Source organism: Pongo pygmaeus, chromosome 9, assembly GCF_028885625.2.
Source record: "Pongo pygmaeus isolate AG05252 chromosome 9, NHGRI_mPonPyg2-v2.0_pri, whole genome shotgun sequence".
Lineage (NCBI taxonomy): Eukaryota > Metazoa > Chordata > Mammalia > Primates > Hominidae > Pongo > Pongo pygmaeus.
The window spans coordinates 103,164,784-103,174,381 of NC_072382.2; the positions used below are offsets into that span (position 1 = coordinate 103,164,784).

Below are 9,598 nucleotides of genomic sequence, written 5' to 3' on the forward strand. Positions count from 1 at the left end.
TTGGTACAGTGCCAGATAACAAAAGTAAATAATAAAAATTCAGTAGTTTTCCTTTATATTAACAATAGCTAGTCAAAATATAATAAAAGCTATAAAATATAAGTAGAAATATATTTAACAGAGAATTGTGAAACCTATGAAAAGAAAATTATAAATCTTCACTAAGACCTAACTGAAAAATAATCAAAGGTCTGTATCAAATTATATAATACATTTTATTGATAGTTTCATTATACTTGTATTAAATTTATACATTTAGTTAGAATGTAGTAGTTTCAATACTTATGTCTTCCTATAGAAGGACAGGTTTTTTTCTACTATTTATTTTTTCACATTTCTAAAAATAAATATCTAAAAGAAAGAAAAATCCAAAAAAGAAAAGCAATGAAAGAAACCTGGTGTAAAAAATATCGAATGATTTAATAAAACCACAAAAATAATATAAATTGGTACACACAAACTAGAAATATATAAAGAATTTAATGGAAAGAATAAAGGATACAAAAGATTTTATGGTATGATAAAGAGCACATCTTAAGTCAGTGGGAGATGTGAAGGAATGTGGAATAAATCAAACTGGATAACAGATTTCTATCTCGTACTTTTGCCAAAAATGGTATGCGTTAGTAAGTCAAATGTAATTAAAGAAGTTGTAAAACCTACTAAAGAAAGATACAGGTGAACTTTTTAAAGCATATAATCAACACATTTAAGAAGATCGTGCCACTGCACTCCAGCCTGGGCGACAGAGCGAGATTCTGTCTCAAAAAAAAAAAAAAGATTAATATCAAGTAATCTTTTTTGGCCACAATGGCATGAAACTAGAAATAAATAACAGGAAGGAGACTGGAAAATTCACAAGTATTTGGAAATTTTAAAACATGCTTCTGAACAACCAATGGATCACAGAAGAAATCAAAGGGAAAATAAAAAATTATATTGAGACAAATGATATGTAAACACAACTTACTAAATTATGGGAAGCAGCAAAGCAGTTCTAAGAGAAAAGTTTGTAGCAATAAACACCTACATTAAAAAAGAAGAAAAACCTCAAATAAACAACCTAACATCATTTCTCAAAAAAAAAAAAAAAAAACTAGAAAAAAAAAAGAACAATCTAAGTCCAGAGCTAGTAGAAGGAAGGAAATAACAAAGATCAAAGAAAAAATAAATAAAATAGAGACTTAGAAAGCAATATGAAAGAGCAACAAAATTAAAAGGGGATCTTTGAAAAGATAAAATTGATAAACCTTTATCTAGGCTAATAAAAAAAGAAGACTCTAAAATGAGAAATGAAAAGGGAAACATTACAACTTATACAGAAATACAAAGAACCTTAGAAGACTATTACAAATAACTATACACCAACAAATTGGATAGTTTAGAAGAAATAAATTCCTAGAAACTTACCATCAGCCAAGACTAAACTATGAAGAAATAGCATATCTGAACAGACCAATCACAAGTAGGAAGACTGAATCAGTAATCAAAAATATTTTTCAAAGAAAAGCCCAGGACCTGATGTCTTCACTGGTGAATTCTACCAAACATTTAAAGAAGAATTAGTACCAATCCTTCCCAAATTACTTCAAAAAACTGAAGCAGGCGAAATACTTCTAAGCTCATTTTATGAGTCTAACATTACCCTGATTCCAAAGCCAGACAAAGGCATTACAAGAAAAGAAAATTATAATATCCTCAATGACATTGATGCAAAAATCCTCAACAACATGCTAGCAAATTGAATTCAACAATACATTAAAAGGATGGTACACCATGATCAAGTGGCATTTTTCCCTGGAATGTAGGATGGTTCAACATGTGCAAATCCATAAACATGATATACCACATTAACAGAATAAAGAACAAAACCCACATGATCATCTCAATAGTTAAAGAAAAAGCAGTTTACATATCTCAACATCCTTTCATGATAAAAACCCTTAACAAACTAGATATAGAAGCAATGTACATCACAAAATACAGGCTATATGTGACAGGCCCACAACTAATATCATATTGAATGGTAAAAAGTTGAAATCTTTTCCTCTAAATCAGGAGCAAGACAAGGATGTCCACTCTTCCTACTTCTATTCAATATAGTATACTGGAAATTCTAGCCAGAGCAATTAGGCAAGAGAAAGAAATAAAAAGCATACAAATTGGAAAGGAAAAAGTTAAATTGTTCCTGTTTGTAGATGACATAATCTTATAGTTAGAAAATATTAATGACTCCACCAAAAAAAACAGTTAAACCTAATAAACAATACAGTAAAGTTGCAAGATACAAAATCAACATACAATAGTCAATTGCATTTATATTTAAAAAAAACTATTCAAAAAATGAAATCAAGAAAGCAATCCCATTTACAATAGTTAAAAAAAAAAAAAACTTAGGAATAAATTTAACCAAGAAGGCAAAAGACTTTGACACTGAAAACTATAAAACACTGAAGAATTAAAGTAAAGAAGATATGGATAAATAGAAAGATACTTCATGTTCAGGGATTAGAAGGATTAATATTGCTAAAATGTTTATACTCCCCAAAGTTATCTACAGATTCTCTCCATCAAAATTCCAGTGACATTTTCCCGGAAATAAAAAGAATTCTAAAGCATTCATGGAACCATAAAAAGCCCTGTGATGGTTAACTTTGGACTTGACTTGATTAAGGCATACGCAGATAGCAGGTAAGGCATTATTCTTAATGTTTCAGGAGGAACTGATCCCTCTTTTGCTAAAGGGAAGCCCAGGTAGTTGTGGTTTTGATTAGATGATCGGGCTATCTCAGGTGTGTCTGTGTGGCTGTTTCCAGAGGAGATTAGCATGTGAGTTGGTGGTCTGAGTGGGGAAGATGCACCCTCGATGAGAATGGGCATATCATCCAATCAGTTTTGGGCCCTAATGGAGCAAAGGCAGAGGAAGGGAGAATTCTCACTTTCTCTCCCTGAGACAGAACACCCTTCTTCTCCTGCCCTTGGATGTCAGAACTCCAGGTTGTCTGGTCTTTGAACTCCAGGACTCATACCAGTAGCCCTCAGACTCTCCAGCATTCAGGATTGAAAATTACACCACAGCTTTGTTGGTTCTACAGTTTGGACTTAGACTGAGACACATTACTCTCTTTCCTGGTTCTCCCACTTGATAAAGATGGTCTGTAAGATTTCTCAACTTCCAAAATCAAGTGAGCCAATTCTAATAAATCCTTTTCATATATCTCTCTATATATTATATTGGCTCTGTCTCTTTGGAGAACCCTGACTAAAACAACCCCAAATAGTCAAAGCAATCCTGAGGAAAAAGAACAAAACTAGAGGCATCACACTACCTGATCTCAAAATCTGCTATAAAACTATAGTAATCAACACAGCATGGTACTGACATAAAAACAGACAGACACCCAGACCAATGGAACAGAATAGAGAGCCCAGAAATAATAATAATATTATATATAATGTAATATAAAAATAATAATATAAGAGAAATAATCTGTGAATAATAAATATATACACACAAATATGTATAAATACATAACATTTATATTCATGAATGCATGGTTAGTGAATGAAAACTTTTTTCTTTTTCTGCCATTCATTCCTTATCCATGGATTCATGGACAGATATTTGATTGAAGTGGTTATTATCCACTATCATCATAATTTATTTTGCTGCTCAAATGATTCTAGATTTGGCACTTTTGATCAGCCTCTGAAAATCCCTCCATATCAGTTTATAGAGATCCTCTTCAATCTTTTTTAAAATTAATGTATTTTTGTATAAATCCATTGTGTAAATCAAGGATTTACAAATTAAGGCCCACAGGCAAAATCTGACCCACCATTTGTTTTTGTAAATGATCTTTGATGTGCCATGCACAATTGTTTATATGTTTTTTTTATGGCTGCTTTTGGATTACTACCACAGAGTTAAGTAATTGAAATAGAGACTGTGTGGGCCAAAAATTCCTCCCTCATTTTTAAGAAAATTTTGCTGTCCCTTAGTGAAAATTAATCGTAATTTGTTCAAACAATATCCAATGCGTGGATATTGAAACTGTACCCAATATTTTTATATATTAATAATGCTATAATGAATAATATTGTGCATGTGTGTTTTCATATCATTGGAGGTTGTGATATGGTTTTGCTGTGTCCCCACCCAAATCTTATCTTGAATTGTAGCTTCCAAAGTTCCCACATGTCATGGGAGAGACCTGGTCGGAGGTAATTGAATCATGGGGGAGGGTCTTTCCTGTGCTGTTCTCATGATAGTGAATAAGTCTTACAAGACCTGATGGTTTTATATAGGGGGAGTTCCCCTAGACATGCTCGCTCTTGCCTGTCTCCATGCAAGATGTAGCTTTGCTCCTCTTTTGCCTTCCGCTATGATTGTGATTCCCAGACATGTGGAACTGAGTCCATTAAACTTCTTTCTTCATAAATTGCCCAGGATGTCTTTATTAGCAGTGTGAGAACAGACTAATACAGAGGTACATCTCTAGGATGAATTCCTAGGAAGTGGAATTGATGGCTCAAAAGCAAGCACAGAGTTACTTGAATCTGAAAACTTGTGCCTAACTACATTTGGATAAAATTTTGGTGATTATATGTTCAAATATCTTTTTCTGGCCCATTCTCTTTTCTCTTTCTCAGACTCCAAATAAATACATGTATGTTATTTGTTTAGTTTATTTCAGTCTTATTTTTCTGGTTCTTCTTCGTATTAGATATTTTCTATTGGTCCGTCTTTAAATTCTCTGTTCTTTTCCTCTGCCATCTCGATTCTTCTAAGACGATGAAAAAAAATTTTAAATTTCAGATATTACATCCAAAATTTGGGATACTTTTTTATACATAAAGGATAAGATAATAAAGAATAAGGATAAATAAAAGCATATCTATTATTTCTTTTTTTTTTTTTTTTTTTGAGACCGAGTCTCGCTCTTTTGCCCAGGCCGTACCGCAATGGCGCTATCTCGGCTCACTGCAAGCTCCGCCTCCCGGGTTCACGCCATTCTCCTGCCTCAGCCTCCCGAGTAGCTGAGACTACAGGTGCCCACCACCGTGCCCGGCCAATTTTTTGTATTTTTAGTAGAGACGGGGTTTCACCGTGTTGGCCAAGATGGTCTCGATCTCCTGACCTCGTGATCCACCCGCCTCAGCCTCCCAAAGTGCTGGGATTACAGGCGTGAGCCACCGCGCCCGGCCATTTCTTTATTTCTATATATATGCAAGCTATATCTCCCTTTACTTTAGATATTTTCTATTAATATTTTCGTTTACTTCATTGCACATAGTTATAACAACTCCTTTAAAGCCCTTATTTACTACTTCCAACAACTGCATCACCATTGTTCATTATCTTTTCCTTTAACAATAGGTCGCCTTGGGGCAGTGTTGTCTGGTGGGTGCTGGAGACCTTCCGTGTCACTGCCGCTCTCACCATGGCTTGGGTCCAGACTGCGCCACAGCCTCTCAGGAGACGTGGGCCCTCAGAACCTCTTTAGTGCCAGATTCCAGGCTGCAGGCAGCCCCGTGGCAGTAGGATAACAGAACCTCTGGATGGATACTTCCTGGGAAGTTTTGCTAACTTGCAGCAGCTGGACCATGTTTCTCATTAACATCTGTCTGTCAGCTTAGTCATCACATCGTTTCACTGTGGTGGCAGGGACTCAGCTCAGAATTCTAGATAGAAAAAGCACCTGGATCCCAGTTTTTCAATGGCTTCAAGTCAACCAGAAGTGCCTGCTCTTGAGGCTAGTGGGCCTCTAGGCAAGATGTTCCTGCCCATCAGGATGTACCATTGGGCATCCAGCTACAATGATGCCCTCAAGGACCCTGCGCCCATGACTCTTCCTCCATCGGACATGGGCAGTGTCCCCTGGAAGCCAGTGATTCCAGAGCACAATGTCAGTGCCTCACCAAGGTGGAGGAAGATGAGGCCAGCCTACCCTCCCCAGCCATGACCCTGTCATCGGCCATCAACAGTGTGGACAAGGTCCCAGTGGTGAAGGCTAAGCTACACATGTCATCATGAATTATCTGATCACAAAACAGACCCAGGAAAGTATTCAGCATTTTGGGTGACAGGCAGGGCTGAGAGATGCTGGCTACACACCCCACAGGGGCCTCACCACCAAGGAGACCAAGTACCTTCCAGTGGCAGGAGCACTCCACAAACTAAAGCTACAGAGTAGAGAAATAACAAAAGAAGAGAGGCAGCCTACATCAGCCCAGTCACCCCAAGCACCACTCCTCATTCTTCCCCTAAGCAGAAGCCCAGAGGCTGGCTCACTTCTGGTTCTTCCACAGCCTTACCTGGCCCAAATCCTAGCACCATGGATTCTGGAAGTGGGGATAAGGACAGAAACTTGTCAGGTAAGTGGAGCCTCTTTGGACCAAGATGCCTTCAGAAGTATGATTCTGGAAGTTTTGCCACCCAGGCCTACCAAGGAGCCCAGAAGCCTTCTCCAATGGAATTGATCCATGCCCAGGCAAACTGAATGGCTGAAGATCCAGTAACCTTGAAGCTGCCCAAGATGAACATCCTAGTGATGGGAGGGAAGAAACAGCCACCACGGACCCATAAGCTCAAACCGCCTGACTTGAATGTGCTCACACCCACTGGCTTCTAGAGCCCTTTCTATTCTAGGGACTCTACCTTGGCTGTGACATAGGAAGGTTACACTTTTTAAAACCTGTTAAATTGAGACTAGCGCTGGAGACGTAATTGGTGTTTGAGAAACATTAGTACAAAGCTTGCCCTTGTTGGGAGCAAAAAGCCATTTTGTACCGCTTTGAAGTTGGACTAAATCATCTCAGCAGTGGTGTGTGGGGGATCTCATTACCTATTTTTTCATCATTTACCCTAGATAAGAACTTCGATCATTGCTTACTAGGTAAAGAATGTTTGTGCTGTTCTGAAACCCAGACTTCTTGATTCCTTTACCACTATCCATGTGAGCATTGACAAATGATGGCATAGAGGAGTTCACTGACTCATTGAGAGGACTCTGACCTTCTTGACTGCTGATGCTGTGCCCCAGCCTTGTCATTTAGGGGCCCCAAGATCTGTTTAGAACCTGGGTACAGGTAAAAGCCAGACTTGGCCCGGATCCCTCTTTCTAGGCTGAACCTTGAGTCCCCCTGCTTTTTGATAGACCTAATGGATCACTGTTCTGCAGCCAGTTCTTCATGTGGGGCCTCTTAGGCCAGTGCTGAGGGAGGCATGCTTCTCTTTCTATGCCACAGAACAAACACTAGTCTGGCAAAGCCTTTCTTGCGCTTTAAAGTGAGATTAATTTAATTCCAATTTGGTTGAAGACTTCCTAAGAGAGAAAATTCAGTCTACTGAATTGGCATAGGTAAATGGATGTTAAACTTTTTTAAAGTAATGTAAAGTAAGATGGTAGGTACAGTTAGATTACAGTCTTGAGGCTCATGTGAAACCAGTGTTACCTTATTTTGATATCCTTGTTCAAGTCAGGGTCTGAAACATCTGCACCGGGAGGTGAAATAATTCAAAATTTTTTGTACGAAAGCATTTTTCACCAAAACAAGCCTCATTCGTTTATGCAACACATAACTTTACTGAGGAAAAGAAATAGGGAAACTGCCTTTTTGTTTCTCCTCACTGTGTACAAGTTCAGTCATTGTCCTGAACACGGTCTCAAACACCCACTTTTGTTTTGGATAGTATCTCATCTGCATAAGAAGTTGACCTTTCCATAGAGAGGCCTGGAATCTAGAATTATCAGAACAATTAATTTATTTGCATCTTCTATTATGATCTCTTGTTTAACAAAAATTCTTACTACTTTCTCAGAAAAAAAATAGGTCACATTTCCCTAGTTATTTTTATTTATTTATTTATTTTTTCTGAGATGGAGTTTCGCTCTTGTTGCCCAGGCTGGAGTGCAATGGCACCATCGCGGCTCACCGCAACCTCCGCCTCCTGGATTCAAGCAATTCTCCTGCCTCAGCCTCCCTAGTAGCTGGGATTACAGGCATGTGCCACCATGCCCAGCTAATTTTGTATTTTTAGTAGAGATGGGGTTTCTCCACCTAGTTCTTTGTCAATTAATAAGAATGAGACTCTGTCATTTGCAGCAACATAAAACTGGAGGTCGTTGTGTTAAGTGAAATAAGCCAGGCACAGAAAGACAAACTTCCCATGTTCTCACTCATTTGTGAAAACCAAAAATTAAAACAATTGAATTCATGGAGCTAGAGAGTAGAATAGTAGTTCTAGAGGCTGGGAAAGGTAGTGGGCATGCAGCGGGGATGGTGAATGGCTACAAAAATATAGTTAGATAGAATGAATAAGATCTAGTATTTGATAGCACAATAGGGTGACTACAGTCCACAATAAATAAAATGGAATTTATTGTACATTTTAAAATAACTAAAAGAGTATAATTGGATTGTTTGTAGCACAAAGAAAGGATAAATGCTTGAGGCAATGGTTATTCCATTTACCCTAATGTGATTACTGTGCATTGTATGTCTGAATAAAAATATTTAATGTATACCATAAATACATATACTTACTATGTACCCACAAAAATTTTAAAAAATATGATATATATATGATTGTGTGTGTGTGTATATATGTATATATAATTGTGTGTGTGTGTGTATATATATATATATATATATATATATATGATTGTAACCTGAGCAAAGTGAATATAAGGTTTTGAAGACTCTGGAAAAGTCTTATGTTTTTATTTGGAAAGCAATTCATTTGATCGAACTTAAGTTGCACACTTTTCTTTGGGGTGGCCGCTCAAGGCAGTTCTTTTATTTTTAGTTGTGCTACTTTGAATCTACCCCCATGTATGCTTAGTTCCAGCCAGACTTGCCCAGAGTTGTTTACATAATTTGAAAATCACCCCCATTCTGGCTCTCTTCTTTTAGGAATCTTCCCTGACTACCCAGCAGCTGAGACTGCCCTGAATTTTGTCCTCTTTGTCTACTTGCCATAAAGGTTATGAGTTTTCTTTTTGTTTGTTTGTTTTGAGACAGAGTCTCGCTCTGTCGCCCAGGCTGGAGTGCAGTGGTGCCATCTCGGCTCACTGCAAGCTCCACCTCCCGGTTTCACGCCATTCTCCTGCCTCAGCCTCCCCAGCAGGAGCAGCTGGGACTACAGGCGCCCGCCGCCACGGCCGGCTAATTTTTTTTTTTGTATTTTTAGTAGAGACGGGGTTTCACCGTGTTAGCCAGGATGGTCTCGATCTCCTGACCTCATGATCCGCCCTCCTCGGCCTCCCAAAGTGCTGGGATTACAGGCGTGAGCCACCATTCCCAGCCAGGTTATGAGTTTTCTACTGATGATTTGGTGGCAATTTAGGCCTGTCCTCCCATAAAAGCCAAAAAAAGAGAAATGTACTCCAAATGAGATTCTTCTTTCAAGTTTTCACTCCCCTCAAGAATTATCCTGCTTTCATTCATTCTCAAGTGCCTTTGTGTAATTTTTTGTTGCTTTTTTCCCAGAATTAATAGTTGTTACATATGGCAGGTGTGAGTCTTGTAGAAACTTAATTTGCCGTATAGAAGCTGACATATAGTTTAACCACTGAAAACTGAAGACCATGAG

General features: G+C 38.0%; 1 pseudogene; it reads left to right on the forward strand.

The window, feature by feature from the left end:
• Nucleotides 1-5,720: 5,720 nt before the first annotated feature.
• On the forward strand, nt 5,721-6,635 carry LOC129008523 (putative monooxygenase p33MONOX; annotated as a pseudogene).
• The last annotated feature ends 2,963 nt before the right edge of the window (nt 6,636-9,598 follow it).